Below are 17,476 nucleotides of genomic sequence, written 5' to 3' on the forward strand. Positions count from 1 at the left end.
ACTGAGCACTTTCCGGGGTCAGGCGCTTTGTTTTATAGGGTTAGGCCTCTGGGTTGGGGGGAAATTTGGCTGGGGTGCCGGGGAGGTCCATCCCTAGCAGCTGTGATCGCTCAACATTGTTTTGACAGAGAAGCCTCTAACCACAGTGCCCGCGGGAGACATCTCCGATAAGGGGATGGAGGGAGACAGATTCTATAAGGGGATGGAGCTCTTAGGGGGGGCTGCAGGAAAAAACTGTCTCAACAGTACGAGAGCCTGGATGTGTCTTGGAGATTAAAAAACCATGGTGCCAACAGCCATGGTGGCCACTGGTCCATGGGACACAGAGGGTGGTTTCTCTATATGCCAGGCCAATGAGACCTTCCCCTATAAACTTGGGTGTCACAAGTTGGTTAGGTCCATTGGTCTAGAGGTGATTGAGCCTATATCTGAAGGGGAGGGCTTTAGGGCTCAGGAAGGAGACCTTTGGGGCAGGACCATCAGGTATCCTTGCTGGAATCTGACTCTGCTGAGACAAACCGTGGGGTTTCTGGCTTCTTCTTAGCCTCCAAACCCAGTGGGGCTAGTTGAGGATTTCCAATTGCAGTTTCTGCCTTGGGAATAAACAGGAACATTTCCAGGTGGGTTTAAACACATTAATTCCCAAATTGAGTTTGGCTCTCTTGCTATTTAGAAACCCTGTTTGGTAAGCACTTCACAAAGCAATAGCTCTGAAAGAGAAAGATTACTTTCCCCATTAGCCTGGCTTAGTGGAATGCATTGTTATTCAACCAACTGTCAAAGGGAATTTAAGTGGGATATTGGTTGGAAAGTCCAGGTGAGAACCAGCCTGCTGGAAGTCTGGGCTCCCCACCACTGGGGAAATGAGGGCATGGTGGGCATTGGCTCCCTTTCAACAGTGCTCCTCAAAACTTTCGCACCCCCATGGCATGTTGGGCACTGGAGCCAGTAGGGAATTGATGATGCAAAGAAGCCACGGGCAGACTGTCTGAGTGTGACTCGGGAGCAGAACAAGGCAGAAAGACAAACTAGGGACCTGCAGCCTTCTGCCCACTGGCTTGAGGTTGACAGAACCAAGAGATGCTGACCCACCTGAGGGTCCTAGCTGTGCTCACACCACAGGTCTTGGAACACTCTGTGAAGGTGCTCTGTACCCAGCCTGTGGGGCCACCTGCCCCCTGCCTCATTTGTAGGACCATTTAAGAATTTTCTGAATGACTCAGCTCTGAAACTGCCCCATGGCTTCAATTTCTGGAGAAGTACCCCCAACTGCACCCTCCCTGGTACGAGGACAAATCTGCCACAGTTTTACTAAGAGGGACCTAAGCTTCAATGTGGTATAGAAGGGGGTTTTGTTTCGGTTTTGTGGGGAGATGGGAGAGGGCGGTAGGAAAAGAGTAGATACACCAGTGACATATTGTAATATTCCATCTTTTGAAAAATTGAGATGTTTTTACACTGACATAGAGCAAATAGAACCATGATGCTTCTTAACACGTTGCGTACGGATCACGAGAATCTTCGTTTTTTTTCTGAGCCATGCGTTAAGGACGGATAACGAGAATTCTCGTTTTTACTGTTGACTCTTTTTACTTTGCACATTTTATTGAATTATTTGTGTTTCGTTAATAACAAAGGAAGCTGCTTTCTGCAGTATCACACCAGGAGGGATTACTAACATCATAGGTGAGTAAATCCTAAAAAATTCCATAGAAAAATAATAAATGACATAGAAACATTTACACCTTATAGAGAAGAGTGCATTTTAAAGTAGTTTCTTTTAAAAACCTGCCGGAACAGAGGGGTATGAGGGATTTAAACCCCGCCGTACGCAATGTGTTAATTTATGTGGAGGATATATCATAGACTTTTGATAGTTCTAGCATATTTACAATGATGATATGAGGTCTGACCTCGTTGCTGACTGAATATCACTACAGACACCTTCGAAGTACTCCCCTTGGGAAGCTATGCACTGATGCCAGAGCCTAGTCCACCCTTCAAAGCAATTTTGGAACTCTTTTTCTGGAATGGCCATCAGAGCTTTTGTCGTATTATCTTTGATGTCCTGAATGTCATCAAAATGTCTTCCTCTCAATATTTCCTTTCTCTTTGGGTAAAGAAAGAAGTTATTGGGACCATATCAGGTAACTAACGAAGGTGTTCCAATACAGTTATGTGTTTACTGGCTGAAAACTCCCTCACAGACAGTGCCCTGTGAGCTGGTGCATTGTTGTGATGCAAGAGCCATGAATTGCTGGCGAAAAGTTCAGGTCATTTTCACGCAGTCTTTTCAGCACTTCCAAATAGTAAAGTTGGTTAACTGTTTGTCCAGTTGGTACAAATTCATAATGAATAATACCTCTGATATAAAATAGCTTAGCAACATCATTGCAACAAGTTCACAAACTTTATTGTCAGACCTCATAGGTTTTTCTGCCTAGGAAGAAGCTTTCTCTCTCACTACCCCAATGACATTGGTTTCTGACCATCATCCCTACACAAGTTCACCATGTCCCAGGTGGTTCAAGATTGTCCATTCACCCTGTCTTATACTTACCATGTCCCCCTTTGCTCCCAGTAGACTGTTCAACGCTCTATGCTAATCTCCTTCTGGAAAAGGTGACCTTGACTGATGGGGGGCACTTTCCTCCCGTGCTTACCCCTTCACCTAACCTTTATTGAACTGGTGATCCTATGCAGGGTCAGATGAAATTTCTCTCTTCAAGACTCACAGCCTAGTAGGGCTGACATGACACAGACCCCACATATGGAAATATACAGGAAATAAACCAGACCCAGCCTAGGGGGAGAACAGGATAGGGAAGGCTTTCTTGAGGACATGGCCTCTACGCTGTGACCTAAAGCACAAGGGTAATTGGACTGGGTGAAGAGGAGGCATAAAGGGTCAGGGCTGGCAAGAGGGAAGAGAGAGAAGGATGGGTATGATAGACACTGGCCGTTATTCATCTGATCCCCTTTCTACCGGAGGTGCCAAAAAAAGTATACAAGTGGACACTTTGGTCAACGTTGCTCAAGCAGTAGTTCGCTGTAATCAGAAGAGTCTGGATGCTGATGGGAACCACTTTGAGCACCTCTTGTAATTGCAGGAGTCAAATGTGACTTGTGTTCATCTTTTGTTATTGGTATATATTGAGTATCACAATTTTAATCATTTTACTTTTATTTTCTCTCTCTCTTTATTTTAAATTTACTGGGGTGACAATTGTTAGTAAAGTCACATAGATTTCAGGTGTACAATTCTGTATTACATCATCTATAAATCCCATTGTGTGTTCACCTCCCACAGTCAGTTCTCCTCCCATCACCATATATTTGATCCCCTTTACCCTCTAAACTATTGTCTGTGTAACAACTAAATTATTGTCTGTGTCTATGAGTTTTTGTTTCTCACTTGTTTGTCTTGTTCTTTTGTTGTTTTTGGTTTATATACCACATATCAGTGAAATCATATGGCTCTCTGCTTTTTCTGTCTGACTTATTTCGCTTAGTATTATACTCTCAAGATCCATCCATGTTGTCACAAATTTTCCTATATCATCTTTTTACTGCTGAATAGTATTCCATTGTGTATATATACCACAACTTCTTTATCCATTCATCAATCGAAGGACATTTTGGTTGTTTCCATGTCTTGGCCACCATAAACAAAGCTGCAATGAACATTGGAGCACACATATCTTTATGGATAAATGTTTTCAGATTTTTGGGGTAGATACGCAGGAGAGGGATTGCTGGGTCATATGGCAATTCTATTCGTAATTCTTTGAGGAACCTCCACACTGCCTTCCATAAAGGCTGCACCAGTCTGCATCCCCACCAAGAGTGTATGAAGGTTCCTTTTTCTCCACAACCTCTCCAACACTTGTTACTATTTGTCTTGTTGATGATAGCCATTCTGACTGGGGTGAGGCAATATCTCATTGTGGTTTTTATTTGCATTTCTCTGATGATTAGTGATGTTGAGCATTTTTTCATATGTCTATTTGCCATTTGTATGTCCTCTTTGGAAAAATGTCTCTTCAAGTCCTCTGCCCATTTTTCAAATGGGTTGTTTGTTTTTTTGTTGTTGAGTTGCATGAGTTCCTTGTACATTTTGGGTATTAGCCCCTTATCGGAGGCACTGTTTGCAAAAATCTTCTCCCATTCACTTGGTTGCCTCTTTATTTTGTTGATAGTTTCTTTTGCTGTGCAGAAGCTTTTAAATTTGATATAGCCCCATGCATTTATTTTAGCTTTTACTTCCCTTGCCTTTGGAGTCAAATTCATGAAAGGCTCTTTGAACCCAAGGTCTATAAGTTTAGTACCTATGTTTTCTTCCATGTAATTTATTGTTCAGATCTTATGCTTAGGTTTTTCATCAATTTTGATTTAATTTTGGTACATGGTGACAGATAGCAGTCCAGTTTCATTCTTTTGCAAGTGGCTTTCCAATTCTGCCAGCACCATTTATTGAAGAAGCTGTCTTTTCTCCATTGTATATTTCTTGCTTCTTTGTCAAAAATTATCTGTCCATATTTATGGGGGTTTATTTCTGGGTTCTCAATTCTATTCCGTTGGTCTACGTGACTGTTTTTCTGCCAAACCATGCTGTTTTGATTATTGTAGCCCTGTAGTACAAGCTAAAGTCAGGGAGCGTGATATCTCCAGCATTGTTCTTTTTTCTTAAGATATCTTTGGCTATTCAGGGTCTTTTGTTTTTCTAAACAAATCTGATGATTTTTTGTTCTATTTCTTTAAAAAATGCCATTGGGATTTTGATGGGGATTGCATTAAATCTGTATATTGCTTTGGGTAATATGGCCACTTAACTGATTCTCCCAATCCATGAGCACGGAATGTCTTTCCATTTCTTTGTGTCTTCTTCAATTTATTTCAAATATGTCTTATAGTTTTCAGCATATAGGTCTTTCACATCCTTGGTTAAGTTTATTCCTAGGTATTTTATTCTTTTTCCTGCAATTGCAAAAGGAATTGTTTTTTGTAATTCTTTTTCTGAGATTTCATTGTTAGTATATAGGAAAGCAATGGACTTTTGTATACGTTGATTTTGTAGCTGGCAAATTTATTGTATTTGTTGATTGTTTCTAATAGCTTTTTGGTGGAGTCTTTAGGGTTTTCTATATATAGCATCATGTCATCTGCAAAGAGTGATAATTTAACTTCTTCATTCCCAATTTGGAAGCGTTTGATTTCTTTCTCTTGCCTGATTGCTCTGGCAAGGACTTCCAACTCTATGTTGAAAAGCAGAGGTGATAGGGGACAGCCCTGTCGTGTTCCTGAACATAGAGCAAAGGGCTTCAGTTTTTCACCATTAATTATGAGATTAGCTGAGGGCTTGTCATATATGGCCTTTATTATGTTAAGGTATTTTCCTTCTATACCCATTTTATTAAGTGTTTTAATCATAAATGGATGTGATGTCTTGTCAAATGCGTTTTCTGCATCGATCGATATAATCATATGATTTTTGTCCTTTATTTTGTTTATGTGATGTATCACATTGATGGATGTGTGGATGTTGAACCATCCTTGTGCACCGGGGATGAACCCCACTTGGTCGTGATGAATAATCTTCTTAATGCATTGTTGTATTCGATTTACTAGCGTTTTGTTCAGGATTTTTGCATCTGTATTTATCAGAGATATTGGTCTGTAGTTTTCTTTTTTTGTGTTGTCCTTACGAGGTTTTGTTATCAGGGTAATGTTGGCCTCATAAAATGAGTTAGGGAGTACTGTCTCTTCTTCAATTTTTTGGAAGAGTGTGAGCAGTATTGGTATTAGATCCTCTTTGAAGGTTTGGTAGAATTCACTAGTGAAGCCATCTGGTCCCGGACTTTTGCTTTTGGGAAGGTTTTGGATAACTGATTCAATTTCGTTACTGGTGATTGGTCTGTTTAGATTATCCAGTTCTTCATGGTTCAGCCTTGGAAGGCTATATGTTTCTAAGAATTTGTCCATTTCTTCTAGGTTATTGAATTTGGTGGCATATAGTCCTTCATAGTATTCTTGGATGATCCTTTGTATTTCTGCGGTGTCTGTGATAACTTCACTTTTTTCATTTCTGATTTTGTTAATTAGTGTCTTCTCTGTTTTTATCTTAGTGAGTCTAGCCAAGGGTTTGTCAATTTTGTTAATCTTTTCAAAGAACCAGCTCTTTGTCACATTAATTTTTCGATTTTCTTTTTGTTCTCTATTTCATTTAGTTCTGCTCTGATTTTTATTTCCTTTCTTCTGCTGACCTTGGGTTTCATTTGTTCTTCTTTTTCTAGTTCTTTAAGGTGTAACATGAGGTTATTTATTTGGGAGTTTTCTTGTTTCTTGAGATAGGCCTGTAATGATATAAATTTCCCTCTTAACACCGCTTTTGCTGCATCCCCAAAATTTTGGTAGGATGTATTTTCATTGCCATTTGTTTCTATGTATCTTTTGATCTCTCCTCTAATTTCTTCTTTGACCCAGTACTTCTTTAAAAGTATGTTGTTTAAGCTTCATGTATTTTTGTTTTTTCCTGCTTTCTTTTTGCAGTTGAGATCCAATTTCAAAGCCTTGTGATCAGAGAATATGCATGGTATGATTTCAATCTTCTTAAATTTGCTGAGGCTGATTTTATGTCCCAATATATGGTCTATCCTGGAGAATGTTCCATGTACACTAGAAAAAAATGTATAGTCTTATGTTTTAGGGTGAAGTGCTCTATATGTCAGTTACGTCCATTTCATCTAATGTGTCATTTAGGGCTGCTATTTCGTTATTTATTTTCTGTTTGGACGATCTATCCATAACTGTCAATGATGTATTTAAGTCCCCTAGTATAACAGTTCTGTTAATAGTTGCTTGGTATATTTCGGTGCTCCCTGATTTGGGGCGTAAATATTGATGACTGTTATATGTTTTGTTGTATAGTCCCCTTTACCATTGTGAAATGTCCATCTTTGTCTCTTGTTACCTTTTTCACCCAGAAATCTGTTTCATCTGATATCATTATGGCTACACCTGATTTTCTCATTTGCTTGGAGTGTCAATTTCTACCCTTTCACTTTGAGTCTATGCTTGTCCGTGTAGCTGAGATGTTTCTCTTGGAGACAGCATATGGTTGGGTTCAGTTTTTTGATCCAATCTGCTACTCTGTGCCTTTTTATCGGTGAGTTCAGTCCATTTACCTTTAGGGTGATTATTGATATGTGAGGATTTCCTGTCATTCTATCTTTAGTTTTCTTGTAAGGCTGTGTCTCCATTGTTTCTTTGCATTTTTGTTGTTGTCTATTTCTATGTGGTGGTATTTTATGATGTTTCCCTCTGTTTCTTCTTTTATTACAGTATGTATTTCAGTTCTGGATTTTTTTTTTTTTTGAGTGGTTACCCTTAAGTTTATGTAAAAGAAAGTTTGATATTTAGAGTATTCCATTTTCTTCAGCACATTTACTTTCTCCATTCCCATATTCCGGTTTAGGCCTTTACTCTCCCCCTTTTTATGTTTTGGTTGCCACAAATTGTCCCTATTGATGGTGGTGGAATACCCTCCTTCAGTATTTCTTGTAGGGCAGGTCGTGTATTAGAAAATTCCCTCAGCTTCTGTATGTCTGGAAAGGTCTTTATTCCTCCTTCATATCTAAAGCATATCTTTGCTGGATATATTATTCTTGGCTCATAATTTCTCTCTTTCAATAGTTTGAATATTTGGTTCCCCCCCCTCCTGACTTGTAGAGTTTCTGCTGATAAATCTGATGATAATCTAATGGGCTTTCCTTTGTAGGTTACCGTCTTCTTTTCCCTGGCTGCCTTGAGGATTCTTTCTTTGTCGTTGATTTTAGACAGCTTCAATACAATGTGCCTTGGAGAAGGCCTGTTGGGATTGAGGTAACTAGGTGTTCTATTTGCTTCTTGGATTCGATGATCCAGTTCTGTCCACAAGTTTAGGAAGTTCTCATCGACAATTTGTTTGAATATATTCTCTGTTCCCTTCTCTCTTTCTTCTCCTTCTGGTATGTCCATTATTCTTATATTGCTCTTTCTGATGGAGTCAGAAAGTTCTTGTAGAGTTCTTTCATTTCTTTTAAGTCTCAAGTCTCTTTCTTCTTCCATCTGTGTAATTTCCAGGTTTCTGTCTTCGATGTCACTGATTCTTTCCTTCATCTGGTCAACTCTACTACCTAAGCTGGTTATTTCATTCTTAATTTCTTCTATTGAGTTCTTAATCTCCAGAAATTCTATTTGTTTTTTAATTTCAATCTCTTTTGTAAAATGCTCATGTTGTTCTTTGATTGAGTTTCTGAGTTCATTAAACTGCCTTTCTGTGTTTTCTTGCATCTCGTTGAGTTTTTCAGAACTGCAATCTTGAATTCTCTGTCATTTAAGTCACATATTTCCATATCTTTAAGTTCTTTTTCTGGAGACTTTTCACTGTCTTTCTGAGCTGTCTTGTTGCCTTGGTTATTTGTAGCAATTACTGATTTATTATTTCTCTTCTTAGACATCAAAAGGAGTGGCTTCTGCAACAGGTTGATAGGAAGAGGTCGTTCTTTTGTTTTCCTGTACTTGTTGGTAGAATGTTTTATTTTGTCTCCTACTGCAGCCTTTTCTTTTTCTCTCAAATGGTAGTGCTATGTTTCCTCTGCACTATTCCAGCTTCTCACACAATAGGGGACTTCCCTGGGAGATGGGCTTCTCCTCTGTTAATAGTTTGCCTGGGTTACAGGGCGCAGTGTCCTTGTGGGTATGCGGAGAGTTTTTGAAGTTCCAAAGCTCTTCCTGCACCAGATTCAGAGCTGGTATGTTTCAGCAGTTCTGTTTACTCCTGCAGGGATCCGCCCAGATAGGTGGCACCAGGGGTGGGGTGAGTTGTGACAGGTGGCCCAGAGCAATGGCGACGACCACCACCACAGCCGGTCCTGCTTCCACAGCTCCCTCCCCTTTGCCGGAACTAGTTGTGCTACGAATCTGTGTCTGCGGTCCACAGTTCTCAGAACAGCAAATATTCTGTTCTTTTGATCTGACACTGCTACTGTTCACCTTCTAGCACCAGGCAGGTGGTTGTGGGGCAAGCTCTGGGAGGGTAGGGAGGGGTCAGCTAGTCTCAGTGCCTAAGGCTTCCGTTCTCTGCTCGGCAGTGAGGGCTTAAACCACTATTTTCAGCGTTGTTCCCTCAGTCTTTTCTCTGAGGTCTCTGCCGTGAGCGTTGCATTCAGCTGTGTTATATGCTGCCCCCTCAGCCCTGTGGGCCATAAGTGGAGCCCTAGCAGTCCGAGTTCTTCCCTCTCCCGCAGCTGTTGTAGTTCTGGGATGCAGCGAGCTCTGAGCAATGCTAGGTCTGCTCCTGCATCCACGCGGCCCTGTCTCCCCACTTCTCCCTTCCTCCTCCCCTTTTCGTGCAATATGCCCACCTTTAGGTGAATTCAGTAGTGAGACCCTTCGTCTCGCCTGTCTGCTGTGCAGGGAGTCCTTTGTGGAGTTATAGTTGTTTAATTTGTTGTAAATTCCAGGGGAGATTTCCAGAGGCTCACCTCACGCTGCCATTTCGATGACGTTGTGATCACTTTTTTAGGTATATAAATGTTCAATAACTATGGTGTACATCTGAAACTAATATAATGTTGTACATTAGCCATATTTTAATAAAAATCTTGAAAAAATGAAAACGTGAGATACACACACACACACACACACACACACACACACACACACACTGGAATATTATTCAGCCACAAGAAGGAAGATAATCCTACCATTTGTGACAACATAGATGGACCTTGAGGGCATTTATGCTAAGTAAATTAAGTCATACTGAGAAGGACAAATACTGTATACTACCAATGTGGAATCTAAAAAAGCTGAACTCATCAAATAGAGTAGAATGGTGGTTGTCATGGCCGGGGGCATGGGAGAAACAGGTAGATATTAGTCTGAGAGTACAAAACTCGGATATAGGATAAATCAAATTTGGGGATCTAATGCACATCATGGTAATCATAATTAACAATACTGTATTATATATTTGAAAGTTTTTAACTGAGTAGATCTTAAATGTTATCACTACACACAAAAAACTGTAATTATGTGAGGGGATACTAACTCTATTGTAGTAATCAGTTTGCAATGCATTCATGTATCAAATTATCATGTTGTATATCTTAAACTTACACAATGTTGTTTTTAAATTAAATTTATTTGGGTGAGAATGGTTAGTAAAAGTCACATAGGTTTCAAGTGAACATTTCTGTAATACATCATCTCTATATCACATTGTGTGCTTTAATATTTTCAAATGACTTATCTTTGAGTTCACTCATTCTTTCTTCTGCTTTATCAAGTCTGATGTTGAAGCCCTCTAGTGTATTTTACAAATAAGTTACTGTAGTCTTCAGCCCCAGAGTTTCTGTTTGTTTATTTATAGTTACTACCTTTATTGATATTCTTATTTTGATCATACATTATTTTCATGATTTCACTTTGTTGTCTATCTGTGTTCTTTTGTAGAGCATTGAACTTCTTTAATATAATTATTTTGAATTATTTATCAGGTAATTCAAAGATCTCTCTTTTGATTAGTTTCTGGAGATTCAGTTTTTATTGCTTTGATTGGGCCATGTTTCCCTGTTTCTCTGGGTGCCTTGTAATTTGTTGCTGTTGTTGAGTTTTGCATATTTGAAAAAAACAGCCACCTCTCCCAGTCTTTACAGACTAGCTTTGTATACCGTTCAACCTGGCTAAGGATTCTAGGGAACCCTGAAACCATTTTGGGGGGATGCAACTTCTCTGGGCTTGTGCATTTAATTTCTCAGCTAGATAGATTCCCTGATATATTCTCAGGAGCTCATAATCTCTTCCTTCTTCTGGTGTCTGTCTGTGGCACTGCAGGTCCTCTGTGTCTGTCTGTGGTACTGCAGGGTGGCCAGCCTTCCTGCACAACTGTCTTTCCTCAATGGCCCCTGGCATCCAAAGTGTGCTGGCTCCCATCAATGCTCCAAATCAGTTGAGGCAGATAATAGTCCTTCAGGCAGCCCTTCAAAAGACTAGAATGTTGGTCATGTGCTCTCATCTTCTCCCTCCCTCCCTCTCCCAATTGCACCCAGCTGCGCTGGCCTCTTTCTGTGTCACTGAGGACCATATGATGCTGTAGTGAGCCTATCCTGCTCTCCTTTGGCCTCAGTAGCCCCTGATACCCAAATGTGTCAATTTCATCAGAACTCTGAGTGATGCAAGATAGAAACCTGTCCCTCAGGTAACAAGAGTTTGTTTCTGTGGCTTGACCTTAGATCCCTGGCTCTTTCTGAAGGCCAAGGCATACTAGGCACAGGAGACAGTGCATGGAAAGGTCCACAGATGATAAAGTATATGGTTTGTTTGGAAACTGCATATAGTTACTGGGTAATCTGCAGTGCTCATGAAATCCCGGCCAACAGAATGTCTGAAGGCTGGTTCTGCCTCCACAGAATGTGACTAGAAGGTGCAGGGACAGATCTGACTGCTGAGCATGGTCTGACACATGTGCTACAGAACTTTGTTACTTTGTTACTATAGAACTCTGTGGTGCATCATCTCTAAGCTTGTTAGAAGTGGAGAATCTCTCAAGTCCCTCCCCTGAGTTACAGCATCAGATACTTAATTTTAACAAGTTTCAGATGACTCTTCACATTGAAGCCTGGGAAGCACTGATCGAGCTGACACAAGGCTTACTTTAGGAGCTCCAAGTTGGCCAAGCAGTGCATACGGAACAAAGTCTCCCCTGGGGCCAGGGCTGGTGACACACCTGCCATTTACAAGTCCCACAAGTGCTCAGTTTGCATTTTGCTTCTATCCAAACCCTCAATTAATTGGAAAAACCTTCCTAGAGCAGCCAGATTAAATGGTACTCTTTTGAGAAACGTTCAATAGTGGCCCATTCAAATTAACCCAACTTTAGCTCCCCATTGAAGCATCTGTCCAAATGTAATACCATCTTTACTTTTCTTAATCTAGTTTAGAAATTGACTATAAATGGATCCCTTTTTCTTGGACAGCCAAACAGGAGAATTTAGCCTTTACCTGAGAGAGCTTTTAATTTCTTGTCTTCGAGAGTCCAAGGCTGTCTCAGTAATACAGTTAATTTTAATCAGGAGCCTAAGTTTGTCATTCAATCCAATTATTCTCAATTAAGTGATTGTGTATTTCACTTCATTATCAATTGATTGTGATTATTTATTATCAAGTAAACTTAATATATTTATGATGATTTCATTTATCAGACAATGCCTGCTATTCAAAAGCCATAGTTTTTTTCAGAGACCTATTATCTGGGCACCTTGAAATGCTGTGAAATAGACACAAACCAAAGATATTTATCAAAATCCTTCACGGCTGGCAATGTATTGGGAATGTTGGGACAGAGGAAAATATATAAGAGAAATGCTTTTCTCAAGGTCTTTATATGTATCAGAGATGGCAGAGTGTATAACTGAGTATGATAACTATTCAGAAGGGTGATGCAGACAAAAAGTGCTGAGAGTGGAGGACGACAGGTCCAGAAGCTTTTGTGGTGGCAACAGGACCCAGATTTTTCAAAAGCTGTGAAGCATAGAGCCCATTAGGTGAGGTCTCACAACCTCTGACATTAGAAACATCTGGGATGCTTGCTAGATGCACACACATTTGGGTCCCACCCCAGACCTGCTAACTCAGGATCCTTGGATCACGGGTCCTGGAATCTGATTTTTAATCAGGTGATTCACATGCACAGGAAGTATGACACTCACTGGCACAGTGTTTAAGAGAAAGGTGCCTGACTCCGAAGCCTGACAGTCCATCTTAGTTTCCACTCATTAGTTTTATGACCTGTGGGGACAGAGCCAGGAGTGCAGTTTCCAGGCTCTCGGCCTCACGTGGAAAGGTGCTGGCTCAGGTAGTAAATGGCCATCAACTATGATTGGACGGCCATCAGGTGTGGCTAGTTGGCCATCAGCTGTAACCAGTGAGCCACTGGCCACTAATATAACTGCCGTGGCTATGCTAGCAGAAAATGGGGGCTAGCAAGAAGACGGTGGCTGGGCTGGCAAGCGCGGATTGCAGTTCGCACGGCAGATTGCAGTTAGCAAGTGAAGTTGGTAGAGAAGTGGACGGCGGGTTGCGGATAGTGTGGCTCCTGCTTCCTGTGTCTCCAACCCAGCCACCAGCGAAAATATAGTGGTATGACTCCCCTGTCTATGGCTCCGTGGGTGTGCCTTTTTGGCCTCACCATGTCCTGCATTCTTATGTGGGGAGCGGGAGCTGAGACCCCGCCTAACACCCTGCATGACATGACCTTAGGGAAATTACCAGTCTCTCTAAGTTTCAGTTTCTCATCTTTAAAATGGGAACAAAAGACCTGTTTCACAAGGTTGTTATAAGAAATGAATCAGATCGTTTAGGCCTGGACCCAGCAGCCCTTCACAAAGGGTAGCATAAGGAATGCCAGGACTGTCCTTGTTATGAGGCTTGACTTCACATTTTATCTGCAACTGCAAGTTTGTTCTACTGCAAGCTGATGAGAAAGCACTTTTGTCACTTGGAGATTCTGGTTGTTTCTCAGCCTTGTTCCACATGGGGCTTAGCTCAAGCTATCCACTCAACCCAGAATATGGGGGCGGGAGGGGAAGGACAGGAAATTACCATTTTTAATTGCAGTGGTCACTTTTGGTGCTTATCTAATAGCCATTTCCAACTCCTATCTTGCCTGCTTCCCACTATCAACTCTCCCTTGCAGCGAAGGTGGCTACATGTCCCAGTTTTGGCCAATGACATACAACATAAAATCTGTCAGCAGGCTTCCAAGTAGCTCTTTTCTTGACAGGAAGACAGACATGCGAGCAGTGTTTTTTATTTCTACCTCCTTGCTGCTCCCTGCTTCCACTCTTTGGATATGTTATGTGAGGACGTTACGTCCGGAGCTGTGGCAGGTTCTTGCAGCCACAAGGAGGAGGTCTAGAGAATGACAGAGGTATTGACCTGGTACTCTGGCCCTGTGAAGCTAGTCAGCCTTCCTGAAATGCCTCCCTGTGGGCTTCTTGTGAAGTAAGCAACGGCACTATGGGTCAAGGCTCTATCAGTCTTGGATTCCATTACTTGCAGCTCGCGGCATTCCTAACTGGTTCATTCCTAATCATGCATGTCCTCCCACAGACTGCCCCAGTCGGCTGTGGTCGGCCTGGGACATCTTCAGCCTGACCACTGTCTGCCCAGACTTGGAGCAGGGGAGACCGAGCCCAGCAGAGGAGCCAGAGCTCCTGTCCAGTCCTGGTGGACTCCAATTGACCTCTGCTTTTTTCCTGCCAGCCATTCCCCAAAGCTGGCCACGATTCTGGTCCTCCGTGAAATGGCCTTGTCCAGACATCCTGGATGGGGAAACCACCACTGCACAGACTTCTTCCTGTAGTGCCCTGATCATCCCTCACACCTGATGATACCTGTGTTTACACCTGCAGGACACCATATTTAATCCAGCTTTGAATTCTGTCCCAGTAAGGGCATCTGCCTATCTCACCACCTCCCACTACACCTCTCTCCACCTCCCCTGTCACCTGAGCTGTACTGACCTACTTCCTAACCCTCATTAATCTGCTGTTTCCTGCTCTGTCCTATCCCCTTCCCAGGTCCCCCCTCGTCACCCCCACTGCACACAGACAAACATACCCGACACACACATCCTACAGGACTTAGTGTAAGCATCACCTCCTCCCCAACTCATCGCTGTGTCCCAAGGACTGGTTTGAGCCTCTCCCATGTGCTTGCATTCTGGGGAAGGACCCCTTTTGGTTTTGGTTGCTCAGCCACCTTCTGGGGAAAGCTTCATCTCCGTTAGTGGGAGAGCTCATTTGCCCCTCCCCCTCTCCAGTCATGTGGTTCTGGAGGGATGAGTTCTAGGCATATAGTTCTTCCCAGGCCTGGCTAGTCAGAGCTCTCCCTCGAATTTCTATCCTGAGATGAGGAGGGAGCATGAAGTATCTGTGGGGAATAAAGCTCACCTGCTGCAGAGGAAAATGAGGCAGACACATATGGAGAAGCAGAACTGGAGCTGGAATGAGAGAATCCCAAGGATGCCATTAATGTCCTCCAAGCCAGTCCCGCCTGATGTTGGCATCACCCTGTCCCTCCAAGTATGTGAACCAATAAATCCCCTTCTAGTACATCACTCATTTCCTTGTCTGTCCTTCCACCCAGACTGGAAATTCCTGGAGACTGGAGCTGGTGCACAGACACTCAATAAGGTTTTTTGAATGAATAAATGAATGACTGAGTGAAGGAACCAAGAAATGAACTGAACTTGAGGGTCCCTCGCCACCTTGGCCTTGTGTCTTAGAATGAACCGATCAGCTTTTCTCCCAGGTCTAGACTAGCCTCCTTGTCTCTGTTAGTTTTTTCCAGCCCCTGATGTAACCCTCAACTCACTCACAGGCCCCAGCATGCTCTGCAGTCAAGGCTGATCTATTTATAATGATATGTCCTCCTATACTGTTTATGCTGTTAAGCTCTGGGGAAAAGCCTTAAAAATCAAACTGAAAACATTCAACCACCTGGCAAATGCTTATAGCTTCTCCACGATAGCCTGTGTTTGTACACTCTTAGTGACAGGGAGCTCACCGCTTTATAAGGCAAGTTCTTCCATCTTAGGAAGGTTCCTGGCTATTAAAAAGCTCATCCTTATGTTGAACTAAAAACTGTCTCCTGGTCACTGATTTTCCCTCTTTGGTCCTACTTCTCTCCTTTCGTTTCTCCATATTTGAAAAGCAGTGCTTTTCTAGCTTAAACATCCCCCCACGGTAACACCAGGCCTGTGGAGGTGTGAGGTCTTCCCAGCCCTGGATGTGCTTTTCTTTGTCTCCATACCTCTTAAACGAGGTCCACTTTTGCCACTGTTCTCATCACAGCCCAAGTCACCATCGTCCTACAGTGGAATATAATTTTGTTGTAGGACACCCCCCCCCCCAAAGGTTTACTTTAATCCTATAACCCTTTCTTAATAACACAGCTAAATCTGAGGTCTCCATTTCCTCAACGGAAGATCATCACAGGGGATAAGAAAAAAAATGCAAATGACTGTAGGACTCTCACCTCCTTCATTCTAGAATCATGCTTCTGTTTATATAGCCTCAGATAGGTCAATTTTTGCCTTCATTTTTCCATTTGTGGAAAAATGTGAAGGAGTACATGGAGGAAAGGACCTAGAAGAGGTAGAGGAAGAAGACTGTCATAGAAAGAGGAGAGACAAAGGAGGGGGCATGTCACACTTACGTCATTCAACGTAGGTAACAAGGCAGAGTTTTTTTCAATGTGTCAGGAGTCCTGAAACACAGCCTTCCATGGACAATATTTATGAATGTTTTCTTCATGTGAGTCCAGATTTTCTAACACACACTGTTAGGCTTCCTAATGGCATCTCACAGCAATGAACTGGGTGACAGGAGTTTGACTGCAAGCAGATAGCACAAACTAAGGCTTGATTGCTAGTGACAGACTGGGAGTCACTGGAGAACTTGTAGGAGGGAAAACAAATTCAGGAAAAAGCTGCTCATCTGCCTTCTGGTGAGGTTCCCAAGGATTGGCAAAGCCATCTCATTGCAGGTCGCCTTCCGTGGTCCATCTCTACTCCTCTGTGCCTCTGTCCCCTCGTTCCCCCAGCCCTAGGCCAAGCCCCTGCCATCTGGAATGGGGCCTTGATTTGGTGAAGGTATTTCCTGTTATCCTGTGAGGTACACCATCCAGGGCAGCTAGACAAGAGGCCTCCACGACCCCAATGGAAGAGAACAATGAGCTCTTGGCTTAGGGCATGGGGTGAGACCCATACACTTACAAGAATGCATGAGCCAGTTTTCCTCTGAGACAGAAGGAAGAGGGAGAAGGAGGGAAGAAAGAGGGGGCCATGACAAAGGGGAGCGGAGGGTGGGTTCAGAATGAGAGGACAGGGTCCAAGTTAGTGTGCAGATGTAGCATATGACCTATTCGGTCAGCACCACTCTTCTGCCAGCTGGTAAACCATCTCCCTCTGCCCCGTGAGCCTGGAGGTGGAGGGCGGGCCCACAGGCACTTAGAGCCATGGTGGAGGATGCACGAAAAGAAGGCAGCTCATCTCAACTCACAATCTTCTCTGGCTGGGCCGATTGAAACATGGCCTCATTACTCTCTCTTGCCCAGAGGACGACCAGTGGTCTAATTCTGGCTATTTACACACATCCACTGGTTTTTCCTCTTGCTCATCCTTTCACCAGTTGACCACCTGGGTGATCTTTGAAAAGCACAATTTTGATCACATTGAGTCCATACGGAAAACTTCAGTTGTCCCCATTTCCTGCAGGCTGCAGTCCCAACTCCCATATAGAGTGGAGGAAGGTTTGGGCTGCCTACCTCTGTAGCCCATGCTCTCACCATCCTCCTGTGAATACGTGGCTTTTCAGCTGGGCTGAACAGGACAGTACAACCTTGGCCCTGGACTCCGGACATGTGCTCA

Source organism: Rhinolophus sinicus, chromosome 3 (genome assembly GCF_057876585.1).
Source record: "Rhinolophus sinicus isolate RSI-liver-muscle chromosome 3, RSI-T2T, whole genome shotgun sequence".
Classification (NCBI taxonomy): domain Eukaryota; kingdom Metazoa; phylum Chordata; class Mammalia; order Chiroptera; family Rhinolophidae; genus Rhinolophus; species Rhinolophus sinicus.